Below are 14,611 nucleotides of genomic sequence, written 5' to 3'. Positions count from 1 at the left end.
AAAAATTATTATTTTTAAAAAGTTAAGGGAAAAATCTGGGGGCATGGCTCAGTGTGAAGTTCTTAAGGTCATTCCACTACTGGAACAAAAACATTCAGGCATCAGGCTTGGTGCTTGGTAAGCTCCTTCCAACCTCAGAAACTTACTTATTATAAATATCATCATACAATGTTTCCTATTAGAATCTTCAGAATATAAATTTTTTTTTCTGAAAGGAGAGAGATTCTAACTTGGAAACAAAGAATTGGCCTCTAAATCAATAATAGTCAATCATGATTTTGTGACACACTGAAATACATTTGAGTTTTCTGAAAAAAATTATAAACTTTGAACCCTTAAAATGTGTCTCAATAGTCTTAAAACTAAAAATAAATATGTTAACAGGTAAGGACTCAAACTGTAAGATATTGGAAATACTGTCAATGCACATAGCATAAAATGAAAGACACGGGGAAAGGAACATTTAAAAGGAGACAAAAACATAATTTTATTAAACCTAATACAATTATTTTATTTTTATTAACATTAGGAATCCTGGATCAAGAAGTTAGTTGGAATCATCCATGTCTAATATCTCCATGAGTAATAATGACAACTTAACTTTGACTTGTATATTAATTTACTCAAATGAAAAACAGTAATTATACCGAACCTACAGAAAGAGTAAGGTTAATTTTTATCATCAGTATCAATAACTTTAAGAAGTGTGCTTTATTTAAATAAATGGGCAGCAATGCAGGTCAGATACTGTGTTTAATCCTAGGCGTGTCACTAGTTGGTTATGTGACCTTGTTTGGTCTCTCTTAATTCGCCTGTATATGACATTTGCCCCTCATGGCAGCCATCTTGGGTTGGAATGCATTCTAGAACTTTCCAAACCAGCAAATAGGCATGATAGTCAAGTGATCTTCAAATCCTTGGTTGTAAATACTTAGACTGGGGAGTTCCTGGACTCTATAGTTTACTTACTGCCTCCTCTATTTTTCTGTACTACTTTTTCTGAATTATTTGCACTTACTTTACAAACATATAAAACTGTTTATTTTTTCCCCTTAGTGGATATGCTGTTCTTTAGGATCCACTGACAAGTTGTATGCTTTAAACCATTTTCAAGTATGATTCACCAACAAGTTCTTTCTGTTTCTTGCCTTTCAGTACTTACATTTTCTTCATAGTTATCCATAAGCAAGAACATCTGGTATATTCTAAGGCCCGTAACTGAGTAATGATGATGGCCCCAAAACTAATTTACCATTAGCTCAATATTTTTATCTTGACTTTTATTCCTATGCATGTGAATGTCTTCCATTCCCTAAGTCTCTTACACCAGACAGAAAGAGAGAGAGCACCCCTTTCTTTGCCTCCCCAAACAACAATGCAAACTCCTCAGTGAGACATGGAAAAAGGTAAAGTAACACAGAAAACTGGAAAGGGATCAGGAAGCCTCTTTACATCCCACATTTTCTTTCCATTGTTTACTGGTACATTTAAGGTAAACGGTACAGTTACTTTCATCAGTGGGATCTCACACCTTAACATGATGCATCTTGGTTCTTATTTAACTTTCACAAAGTTAAGTTTTGACGCTTTTCTTTGTGCAATTTCCAGGTCCCATGGAAACTTTCATGTTGGCAAACTTTAATGTTACGAATCATGTTTATTATGTCCAACAGTTGTTTTTTTAAGTAGAAATGAAATGAATAGCATCATGCATGATTTACAATAAAACCTTAATAAAATGCTTAGAACTGTTTTAAAAACTGTGACAGGTTTTAAGGAAATCAGTTGCCTGTATTTACTCTTGGAATTAAGTGTTAAAGGAAAACAGAATAATCATATATAAAACCTGAGTTTCCTGTAACAACAGTAATTATGATAACTAACATCTGTGTATGGCTTTACAGTTTGCAAAGTGCTTTCTCATACATTACCTCATTTAGTGGAGTGGAAATGTTTAATGATCCCAACCCTGAGCTGCATTTCGTTAATAGTATATATTTTATATTAATAAGCACATTTAGTAGAAACTATCTTCATCAGTGTTCTGCGCTAAGCGTGAACCAAAGGCTGATAAGGAGATGTTGAAATCCAATATCAAGACCATAAATCAAATAAACATCAAATAAAATCTGTCAAACACTTCATAATGTTATGCGCGTGTCGTCAGACTCAGGGAGAATCCTGCTGTGTCACCTCGGAATGATGAAGAGGCCTAAGGTGTGAGAGCATGCTGTTAGAAGTTTCATTAAAGCCTTATTTACTAGTTCAGAACGAATTTACATTGATCTTTTAAACTATTGCTAACCGCAAATGCATTAAACCTAAACAGTCTTCATTTACTGAGAAATAAACGTGTCAGCAGAATGATGACTTTTGTCCAATGTTGTTCCGGCATATAAGGCATTTAATTCACAAAGGCTCAGTGTTAAGCTTTTTATTGCTTGTTGTGCTAAAGCATGCTCATTTAATTGCAAATATATTTCCTTCCTGCATCATTATCAAAATTGTTATCTTAAGGAAATATTGTTTTTAAATAATCTGGTGGAAAACCAGAGCAGTACATGGGCTTATTCAGAATAATTGTTTCCTGCTACAGACGGGTTAGCAATTAAGTGGGAACACTGCTTAAACAATTTTAAAAGGAGGTGAGGATAAAAGGAATCAGATTGTGCTGATCCAAGTTATAAGAAGCTCTGGAGTTTTCGGAGAGTCAACATGCACTCGTGGCTGATTTAATCAATACCTCACTGTTTACATTTTTAAAGGATTTTGTTAATGGTCCCAAGGCCTAATCTAATAAATAAGTAATTGCGATGTATTTTTAAATTTTGCAAGATATAAATCATCTGGAAAGTGACCTTAGTCTTTCTGTCTTTGAAATGGAGACAAATGTCCAGTGTTTGACTTTGACCTTGACCTTTCCTTATATTAACTTGGACAAAGAGATGTGCATTCAAGCTTTAGATTAGAAGATGCTAGTGCCACTATCAGGAGGTTGCTCATACTAAGCACAGAAAAACAGAGACATCACAGTTAGGAACCAAAAGGCAATATTTGGTTTTAGATTATCCAGGAATTATACTCATTTTGTTAAAATATTGCTTTCACTTAGCTGAATACAACAGGCATGATAGTTTCATTTAAGTGGGAGGAAAATTTATTGACAGCATTCCCAATTTTTCATTAGCAAAACCCACACGAAATAGGTTGTATCATATTCTCCATTAAATGGAACTTGTTTTTTAAAATGTCCACCAGGAGATGAACTTTTGGGTTCAATTATGCTTAAATTCAACAAAAGAGCAATTCTTTATGGAGGCAATGAGTATGGAAAATGCTTTGGGGAGTGTTCATTATTTCTGGGGTTAGACAAATTCATGAGAACGAGGTGGGGGCATTTCTACAGAGTAAACCACAGTACACCAAGCTGTCGGGGTAAGCAAACGAGGTATCAAGTTTGCAGTAATACTGTCCCCTGTGAAACAATAGTTCAATAAACAACTATTTGTTGATCTACCTCAATAGAAATGAGAAATCTTCCATGTCTCTGCTATGACATGGAATAAGGTTTCAGTTTATTTCAGAGGCAAAACAATAAGAAAATAAACGGCAGTGAGGGACCATTAAAGGGCGATCTCCGAGCAGAAGGCCAATGAGCAATAATCAGTCACGCCCTGCACTGAGATTCAGAGCAACAAGGACCACACGGGATGACAGGTAAGAGAAAAGATCAGCAAACGCTCACAGCCTACCTCTGTGCAGCCTGTCCTCCTAGGGACACGCCCTCCCGCCACTGCGGCCCAAGGTCACAGGCAAGGGACAGACATTCCGCAGGGGCAGCCTCCACCCCAAACTTCAACTGCTCACCTAAAACCCGGACTGCTGCGCAGCTGGAGGGAGGACAGTGAACTTGTCTAAGGTATTTTCTGTGCTTCTCCCGAGGAGCTAACGGATCCCGCAACACGATTTAAAGGGGGGGGGTAACAGCCATTAAGAAGATACAAAATGGGGTATACGGGAAAAGGACGTCCATTTTCGGAAGTCAGCTGCATCTACGAAGCCCTGCTCTCGAAGAACGACGGTGTTACCTTGGCAATACGAACAATCCTCCCCAATCTTTGCACGCATGAATCTTTCAACGCGTTCTTCTTTGGCCACAGCCTTTCCTCTGTTGTCACCCTCCGCCTCTCACAGGTCCCCACTGCTATAAATATTGCAGTTCCTCAGCACTGTGTGCCTTTCCATCAGCTTCAGTACTCCTCTGTCTTCCCTTGCTCACCTCCACACACCTCCCACCACTTTCTTTTTGACCAAACGCTACCTGTGGTTTTCCCGTAGATTCCACCATCCATTTAGGTACTCCAAAGTGTTGGGTGATTGTCTTAAATGCCTCCTTGAAATCAAGACCAAATTCCTTTATGAGGTCAAAGCTCATCTTTCTTCTCGCCCACAGTGACGAGACTCTGGCAATCTTCTGCCCTCCATAAAAGCAAACTGCACATGCTAAAGCGGGCTGCATGGAATAACCCTTTCCTGCTCCGAGCTACACAAGTGCTCAGTGAGGATCGACCTTCCGGTCCAGCTTTAGTTTCCGTAAAACACAAGACGTGTGCAATTCTGAAGTTTGCATTTCAGGACAATCCAGACAAACAACAAAATAGTCAACCCTTTGAATTCATGAATTCTGCATTTGCACATGTGGCCAACCAAGGATGGAAAACATTTGGAACCAATAACTACCTGTCTTGAACATACACAGGCATTTTTTTTCCTGTCATTCTCTAAACAGTAGAATATATCAACTATTTACATCGCACTGACATCGCATCATATTGACATTGCATCACATCTATTACTCAGAGTACTAGGGAGAATACGCATCAGTTGTCCGCAAACATTCCATTCACAGAGGTTACATACAAACACACCATCTTATATCAGGGATACGGGCATCCTGCACTTTCCAAATGCCAGGAATGCATTACAGACTTGCAGAATTCCAGCCCACTTCTCTTGAATACACCTATGTGAACTCTCAGTGGATCTGAGTTTTCAATCCTTATCAATACATTTTTCCAAAAAATAAGAAATATTTTGATGAATAAAAAAACCAATATGTTTTTACTTATAACACATTTCAACATTCTAATTTTTAGTGTACTTTTGTGCACATGCTTTTTAAATCCTTATTCCATCCAAATCCTAATCCAATTTACTATTTACTTTTGCATATAATAAAACAAGTTTATTCCTTTATGACACTTGGCATCTGAGAGAAACCATGAGCTTCCATGAAGGGCACTGAATGCTAACCTCACTCACACTTTAGAAGTCAAGGACCAGACTCATGAACCAGCCCAACTGCTGATGCACAAACAGCGCCCTCATCTTAAAGATCATGAAGTGCCATTAAACACAGGAAACCACAAGCAGCCGTGTCTTCAAATATTTACAAGTCTCATATATGCGTGTGTTTATGTCTTGGTCAATTTATCTAACTGGCAGGAGTTCAGTTTTTATGAGTTCAGCATCCTTCAACTCATGAGCATTTCATTCACATCTAGAATATAGATATATACATTCCCAGAGACAGCCTCTTCGGATATTAGCAGTAACAATTTCAAGAAGCGGAATAGATTTCCCTGGAATAAAATTAAAATAGCAATGATAGTAACAAGAAGAAAACCAACATGATGCACAATAACATAACTTGAAGAGCTTAGGTAAAGAATAAGGTATTCATTATGACCATGAACTGTTTTGATGCCTTAAATCCCTCCTCTCTTCAATTCATTGTTCTACTCTTTCTTTCAATATTTTATTTTCATATGATACTCCTCTCTCCCTCTGCAAGATTCACTAGAAAGGCACGTTCTTTGGTAAAATAAGGTCAATAGCATCATCATTTTCAATGGTGCTACCATTTTCACAGGTCTAGGTTGAAATCAAATCAATTATGAGAACAAATAGCACCATTTTATTGCTAATGAATGGGTTTAGCATTATTTTCCATATTCCTACCACTTAAAATGGAAGAAACAGAGCAAATGTGGTACAGAGAAAGCTCAAATAGTCCATGCTAATGGTGGAAATACTTAAGTATCATCCATATGCAGCTAATATAAACCAGAGTGGTTTATTACCACTGTTTTGTGATTTATGACTCACATTATGACTTTATTTTGAAATGGTTGCATGAAATATTAATGTGTGGTGGAAGAACACACAACAAGGAGCAGGAATCCTGTTTTATCAGATGTAAGGCTGCTCAGTGAATTATTCCTCCTAATACACTGGGCTCAGGTCTAAGCATCCTATTTTTTTCTCTTATTGTAATCAGCCACTCATATTCAAACTTTTCAAGGTGAGGCAGCCCTACTTTGGTGTACGTTAATTTTTAAAGGGATGGAGTAGTTTATAACAAATGTGAATAATTTATAGCAGATGTTCTCAGCATTGATTAGTGTTCTTTTGAAACAGAACATCTTCTTGAGATGCATCGTCCCTCTAATGCCTTATGAGAAGTCAGAAAACCTGTTACTGCATTGCTTAATGGATGAATCAACTTCAATTTTAATCATATATAATATGAAGATAAGCACCTATGTTTCCTCCTGTTTTGAATTTGTCAGGCATTAACACTCAACGTTCGTTCAAAAGCAATCTAAAGAGAAGTTAACAATAGGACAGAATTGCTGTCTCTCAGAATTTACATTTAATCCAGTTTCTCCAAACTTTGCAGTCATGGTTTCTGCAGTCTTAATGTGCTGCGAGTGAGGTCATTCCACACCCTGCTTGCAAGGCCCCAATCCAGGGGGGCTTGTTTAAGTAGCAGATTCCAACACAATATTACTGCACAGTAAGTTCATTGATGCCAATTCTTTATTTCATTTTAATCTGATCAATTGTATCTGATGCACAAAAAACTGAATATCTTTAATCATCAGGAACAATAATTTGCTTGATTTCTGTTGCATTGCATCCACCGGTAATGACTTTATCCTGCTCTTACATATTTTTACATGTCATTAGATATAAAGAAAATGGCATAAAATTATTAATTTGCACTTCACTTCCACGTGTATAATGAACACTATTTGAGCTCTATGCACATTAACTCATTTTATTCTCTCAAGAACCTGGAAAATAAGTACCACACCAATGTCTATTATCCAAAGGGGAAACTGAGGCCCAGAACCGGGAAGCATCTTGCCCTGGTGACGCCATCTGTAACTGCGGAGTCGAAACGAAGAACTGCGGTGGCTACGCACGGCTTCAGAATCTACGCTCTTGCCACCGTGCTGTGGTTTCTATGTCCTTGGTTCCAAACCGTTTGATTTCAAAGTTGTTTTTATAAAAAGAGAAAAATATAAAGGTCTGATCATGTGCACCTTAGGAGTACAAAATCTAACTTTATGAAGAATCTGTGTTGGGAATTAACAGGACCTTGAATACCGCTGGAATGGCTCCCTGATGCAAATCCTCTTCAGGATTCGCCGGGGGTGCTCAAATGTGAAGAAAAGACACTTGGATGAATCCAAGCCCAACCAGCTACTACATGGGTGAGCCCGGGGCCGGGACTGAAGCTCGCCGAGTCGACAGGTTCATCTCCAAGTGGAGAGGACAGCACTCACCGGCAGACTGCTGGAGTGACCGGCAGCAGGGCTCGCGGGGAGCCTGGCGCACACTACGAAATACAGCTGCTGTTACCATTGTGCCTGTTCTGCTTTGAACTCTTCCTGTAAGCGTAGCCTGAGGAGGAGTCACACAAGGGACTCTGCTCTTTATGAGGCCAGCCCTTGAGTTCTTTGCTTTTTGAATTTAATGCTTGTTTGCAATACATAACAGTGAATTTGTTTGGGTGGACATACATACGTGTGTGTGTGTGTGTGTGTGTGTGTGTAATTTCTCAATCATTTTTAATCCCTTTATCCCCTTCCCACCCTCTCCTATCTCTCTGCTCTTCTTTCCCTTAATAGAAAATGTCCCCATCTCCAGAAGGTCTACCTCCCTGTTTCCTACAATCTCTCCTTTATTTACTCTGTAATGAATTAATATTTGGGGCTCCTCACATGAAAGAACCCATGTGATATTTAATTTTCTGTGTATAGTATATTTTGTTTAACCTTCTGGACTCAAGCATTTTCCTGCAGAAGACATGATTTCATTCTTGTTTGTGGCTGAATAATATTCCACTGTATGTGTGCTATCCACTTGTCTGTTGATGGGCATCCTGGATGTTTCCAGAGTTTGGCTATAATGAATTGTGCTGCTATAAACATGTATTCTTTAAACAGCCTTTGAGAAAACTCTGACAAGGAAGACTGAAAATGTAGGTAAGATCATTCTGTACAAATACCACCACTGACAAATAAACCTATCAAGGGTCACACCTCTCTCTCTCTCTCTCTCTCTCTCTCTCTCTCTCTCTCATGTGGTTTAACTTATAAATAATATGACCTCTGATAGTCTGATCTGTTAATAAAAAGTCCACTCCTAGTAAGATAAGGGCTTGATGGAGTAACTAGAACAAAATATGGATAGAAGGCAGCATCAGATTCCTTATGATTTGAAAAAAAAAGGACATAAACAGAGAGGATAAAAATGAAGAGAGAAAAGAGAAGAGAAAGCAAATCAGCTGTAGATGTTCTACAAGGAGTAAGGTGGCAGAAACAGAACAGAACCTGAGCCAAAGCCTTTTACTGTTCAGAGTGCCCAGTGAGAGGAAGAAGGTGAGCCACAGCTCTCTGTCCACAGATTGTATCCCCCAAATCAGAAAAGCCAATTCTATGGCAGCAAACCAATGGTGCAGCTCTTTCTTCTATTTTCTAACTTTTTAGTGACAGAGTACATTAAATTCTAAGGGTGGTTTAGGTCTGAAACTCAGATGCCACAGTACAAAGGGAGCAGGATAAATGCTCCCCTTTGGCTCACTAGAGGTGGCTGGAAATGCATCTCTTTGTCCACCTGAAGCCATCGTCCCCACGCACATGATTCTGAGAGTCACTGGCATTGCTTAAGATGAATTCAGGAGGTGTAGCTGTCCTACCTGGAACCACTCTCAACATGCTGCTTTTTTTCTTTATGCCAATCTTAAGTATTCAAATATTTTTAACCCTTCTGGGTCACAACCACTATGACCACAGTTTTCTTCTCCATCTTTTCCCTCCTCCCCTCCCTTTTATCCTCCTTGTTCTCCTTCTCCTTTTTGTTTGTTTGTTTGTTTGTTTGTTTGTTTCTGATACTAGAAATTGAACTCCAATTCTGCATACAGTCCAACTGACTGATTGACAAGGTCTCACTTAGTACATTGCCCAAGCTGGACTCAAATTTGTGATCCTCCTGCCTCAGCCCCCCAGAGTGCTAAGATTTCAGGTGTGCACCTTCATACCCAGATCACTTTGTTTTTTTTTCTTAACTTCTGCTACTTCCTTTCTTGCATCGTTTTTTTGTTTTTGGTTTTGGTTTTTTGCCATTTTTATCCTCCCCTGTGAGCAGCTCCGGACCTAAAACCTTCCTGGGTTGCTTCCGGCTACTCTCTTCGGCTTACCTTCCAGTGACCCAGTTGACTGCCAGAGACACGAGCAGGTGCCGTAGAACAGAGATCTATATAAATAACTATTAATGGATGCTCTATAATGGAAAGGCTTAAAAGCCAAGAGGACTGCTTTGTACGAAATGTCACATCAATTAGGAGAAAAGCTCATGTGTTATCTCAAATACTAATTCCCTGGAGATTCCAGCGTTGTCACGAAAACCAAGTTACCGACTGGTTGGCCACAAACTTGAGAAGACACATCGAGGCACATGTACACAATGTCTGAGAGATGACTGGGGTACTTTTAGCCATTGCCTTTTAGTAATTAAAGATAGAAATTGACTTTTGGAGGAAGAAATATTTCCCCAGCGTAACTAGAATATCCTGCATTCTAGATTGAAAAAGCAGAAAATTATCTTACCGAAAGAGCGACCTAGAAAAGGAAGGGAATTTACACTATAACTTGGCTCATTCTCCTTTCTTGAAAAGAAGAAAACAAGACCTAAGAGAAAAGCAAAAACATAATCGGTTCCTAAATCTCATAGGAGAATAAAGAAGTATCAACCTTTCTCTCGGTACCTTATTTAGTCCTTGAGAGATAATTATGCCTTATATTCCCACAAAATTTCCTCCAAAAACTCTTCATGCTGTGAAAAAAAAAAAAAAAAAAAAAAAACATTCCTGCCAGGCTTGGTGGCACAGGTCTGTAATCCCAGTGCTCTGGGAGGCTGAAGAAGCAGAATCCTATGTTCGAGTCCAGCCACAACAATTTAACAACTTACTAAGACCTTGTCCTCAAAATAAAAAAATATAAAGGTCTGGAGATGCAGCTCGGTGTGGAAGCCCTGGATTCAATCTCCAGCACTACCAAAAGCAAAGCACCCCATTTGTTTAGTGGTTTTTTTTCAACAAATGCTTCTGCACGAACTTCTATGCATTTAGCATTGTGCCAAGGCCTTGTACTCAGGCCAGGATCATGAGGGGCCCCCTGAGCTCCTTAAGTTTACAAATGAGTAGAGAAGAAGGACATTTTAAGTGACTGGCATATATTTAAGTTTTATATATTCTTCTATACGTGTGACAAATTTCATATTTTGAAGAGTATGCAATTAAGCCTTCAAATAGTTTCTTAAAAATAACTGCAACAGTGAGAATGAAAACAGGTTCATCATCGCAAGAGCTAACTGATTTCACTAAGAGCTAAATCATTCCATGCAAATAGGTAAAAGGAGAAGAGCATGGGAGGCAGTGCACCTGCTTCTCCTAGGGTACCCGCGAGTATTTTAGCAGTACTCTTTTCTAAACAGTTATCATATTTTGTCCAATCAAAAGAAGTGTTTTTTATGGTGAAAACTTCAAATCCAATAGAAAACTCAGGGGGAAGACGGTTTCTGAAAAGCAGAGTTTTCAGAGAAGATGCCTTTTTATAAATAAGTAGATAATTTCCCCAGCAGAGTTCAATGCCTCAGTTTACCTCCTGCTGACATTACTGTCCCTACCACCAAAGCTTGAGTACAGGGAAAATCTTAGAGCTGGATTTCTAAAGTTGTCCCAGTGTAGATTTAATAAAAATAAATAGGTGATCTAAGGCAATGGAAACATAAATAAATAAAATATCTGAAACAAAAGCTTTAAAAGTATAGGGATTTAATTTTTTTTTAAAGAATCAGCTAAAGCAATGTTAGTAGGCAACTCATTTAAGAAGATGGAGAGACACAATCAATATCACTGGCATCTGATATTACTACTGAGGGGAAAAGTAAAGGAGTTCTGTTCATGCCTTTAAAATGACATCACTTGGACAAAAGTCCTAACAGAAAAGCACGGCTTGTTTCCATCCTGTGAGATGTAAATATTACAGCCAAAGCCCAAGAACTACTGAGAACTCAGAAAGAGCAGGTCACTGCCTGGGGTCACCCGGCCAGTCGGGGAGGTTAAGGGGACTACTGTGGACAAATTCTTTGTCATATATATTCTTTCTTTTTCTCCCTCGGCTGCTCTATGTCTTTGTAAATCCTTTACAACACTCCTTCATCACTACTATTCAATTTGCTTTCAAAGAAATGAGCACTATCTGTGTACCAAGACTGCCACTTTACCAGGTACCACTGCGAGAGTTCACAACCAGCTGCTTTAAAGCAACTGGCATCATAATGTGCAGAAAAATTACTTTTCTAATGGTTGCCTGGAAGATTTATATCCCTAAAATGTAATTAAAAAGTAGATTTAGAAGTATACTCAGCAACCAAAAAGATTAAATATTAATGTGGAGTGTAATTAATAAATTATACATTTCTTGATTACTAATGGCTTATTGACTGTAAAAGCATAACATTATGGAATATTAGGGCAAACAAGGGCTTTTGAGGAATATTATTCAGCTTCAAGAAAGAAGCTACAGCTCTTATATTTTCAGAAGAAAATACTGATTTTGCAAAGAGAATAAAAATTGGCCTGACTGTTCTCATGCTTTTTCTTCACCTGTTCTATATGTTGTTACATACTTTGTTGTTCTTTACAAAATGAAACTTTTGCGGTTTCCTGAACACTGTTATTGTGCTAAGGCAAATTCTATACGTTTCCTGGGTGAAGAAAAGTTTTGATTTTAAAAGTATTTCTGGCCTCTTCTGTGAAAATGAAATGTCCAATACCACTGACAAGGACCTGAGTGAAGAGAAACATGGGAAATGATGTTCTATGATGTTCAGTACTCGAAGGGCACTGCAATCTGCAGACAAAGACCACTATGAGGATAAATAAAGTATGAATGGGAGCCACAGTTCAGGTCTCCCCTTATCACCACCCCAAAGGTTTTTTTCCTCTGTTTCATGTAATAATTGAGGAAATAAAATGATCACATTTGTAAGGATCTCAATCTCTTAAGTCCTCTGATTTACTGAGTGCTCTATTATGAAATTTCATTAAAGTCAATACGGTAGCAAGATATGTCCAAACCACTTGTCTTAGTTACTTTTCTCTCATTGCTGAGACAAAATACCCAACACCCACAAGTTAAGAGAGGAAAGGTTTATTTAGCTCACAGTTTGGATAGGTCTCAGTTCATAGAGTCCATAGGCAGCTGGCTCCAAGGCAGCGTGGCATTACAGAGGAGAAACAGTTCTTGGCAGGCAGAAGACAGCAAAACCAAGCTAGCGACCAACTACCAGTAACTAGAAGCAAGCCTCTTTCTGTCTTGCATATTGTATCCAGGCTACCCAGCCTCAGGGTGGACAGCACTCAGACCCCTGATCCTCACACTGCACCAGGAATCAATCACACACTGTAGATCCAGCCACCTCTGAAAAAGCCCCATCTATAACCACACAAAACTTGAGGGGGACATTTAAACATAAGCCACACCACCACTAGAACCAAGTTTCAAAGAGCCACCTTTTCAGGATTCTCTACCAGCTCCACGCCTACTACTCTGTAGTCTGAGACAGAGAAAAATTAGCACAGAAGGATGGAACCACCAACTCGCAATTCAGTCACAATTTTTTTTTCTTTTGAAATTAGCCAATGTCTTTTATCACTTCCCATCCCTCTGAAAAAGGAACTCTCACATCGGCACTTAGATCAACAAAAGGACTTTGGCAGGAGTATTTAGGAAACACTGCTCAGTAATTTTCAGGAAATTTCCCAGCCAGAAACTGGTGAGTGCTACAGAAAATTAATTTGATTCCTAAAGTGGAATGCTCCCTAGGTCAGAGTTCAGAGAATAGGAAGACTTAACGCCCATCCTCCAGAAAGCCCATAACTACTAGACCTTGGCTCTTATTTCTGCCTCAGTGTTTCTTTTTCAGGCAGCCATTTTCTACCTGCACTCTTTCTTCAGAACATACACCACATTTTGACTTACTTTTAGTCCATATATCTAATCACGCCTTGTATCTATATATTTATTTATGTTATCTATATTTCTATTTGTTTTCTGAGTAACCTGAAAAGTATATGGACAAATTTGCTTGGATTTGAAAGCTTCAAAATACAAGCTTGCTAGCTCAGGTCTAATAGAAACTGTATTATGGAAAGTATTACAGTATTTGTTTTAAAATATAAATAATAATATAATCAATAAATCCTAATGCTATATTTCTTCAAGCAATGTTGTCACCAGCAATACTATTTAATAAAGTTTTAAAAATTGCTTAATAAACTAGAACCTCAGAAGTTTCTTAAAATTTCTCACTTCATAAATGAAAACTCAAGTTCTCACAAGGTTATATGATTTGAGTTTTACAGTCATGTTAAAGTAAAACCGCGCAAATGTACACATACAAAACTGTACATTATCAAACTATAAAAGTGTACCTGATTACAATCTTGACAATTACTTCACCTATGTAATTAACAGCTGTTTTTTGGTGTTTTGTTTTGTTTCATTTTGTGTGATGCTGGGGCTGGAATCTAGGACCTGTGCATGCTGGGCAGCCCTCCTCCACGGAGGCATACACCAACCCATTCATAGCTGTGTCGAACTTTTGTCAGGAGAACTCATTCCCATCATTTTCGTCACACTTTTTGCCTCCACTTTCCAAGACAGCAATGGAGTGCTATGTTAAATCTTGCTTCAGAAGAAGTTGTTGTAAAGTGACAGTTACATTACTTGATAATGTGGTCTTGAGATGCATTCATTTTCCTACAATTGACTCAAATTTATCCTTCTCTACCAAGGAAAAAGAAAGAGGAAGGTAGACTTTGTGCAGATGTGAAGGGAATCTGGGAATGAGAGCACCATAGAAGAGAAAGAGAAACAGAAGTGGTTAAGATGCTATACATATGTGTACCAATTCCCCAAGATGAATGTAATTATAATGTATCACATATACCAACAGATAAACAAAATGAGCCACAAAATTCACAGAAAAACACTCATTGTAATTTTAAATAAAAAAGACAAAAGATCCGTGTCTACACTGAGTAAATTCTATGTATATACAAGGTCTGAAGGAAAATCTAAGAAAGTTTGCTGTGTTAAGAGTATTGTTTTTCAAATATTTACTGGCGTAATATTACTTATTAAAAAAAATTACACTGTAATTAAAAGAACATAGCCCAAGATAATAAACAAAG

At 38.1% G+C, this 14,611-nt stretch overlaps 1 long non-coding RNA gene across 2 annotated transcripts in view; it reads right to left on the bottom strand.

Annotated features, from left to right (window-relative positions):
- The window catches only part of LOC117283266, a 217,943-nt gene that overhangs the window by 137,097 nt on the left and 66,235 nt on the right, over nucleotides 1–14,611 (bottom strand). The window contains exon 1 of one of the 2 annotated variants that reach the window (XR_004514253.1): nucleotides 4,089–4,234. The exons of the other annotated variant lie outside the window; for it this stretch is intronic. This is a non-coding gene — a long non-coding RNA (uncharacterized LOC117283266). Of the gene's footprint in view, nucleotides 1–4,088; nucleotides 4,235–14,611 lie in introns of those variants that run through there. 2 annotated transcript variants of the gene reach the window in all.

Source organism: Fukomys damarensis, unplaced genomic scaffold (genome assembly GCF_012274545.1).
Source record: "Fukomys damarensis isolate Sample0158 unplaced genomic scaffold, DMR_v1.0_HiC HiC_scaffold_24, whole genome shotgun sequence".
Classification (NCBI taxonomy): Eukaryota; Metazoa; Chordata; class Mammalia; order Rodentia; family Bathyergidae; genus Fukomys; species Fukomys damarensis.
Note: the sequence above shows the minus strand (reverse complement) of the source record. Positions and strands in the feature narration are given on the sequence as shown.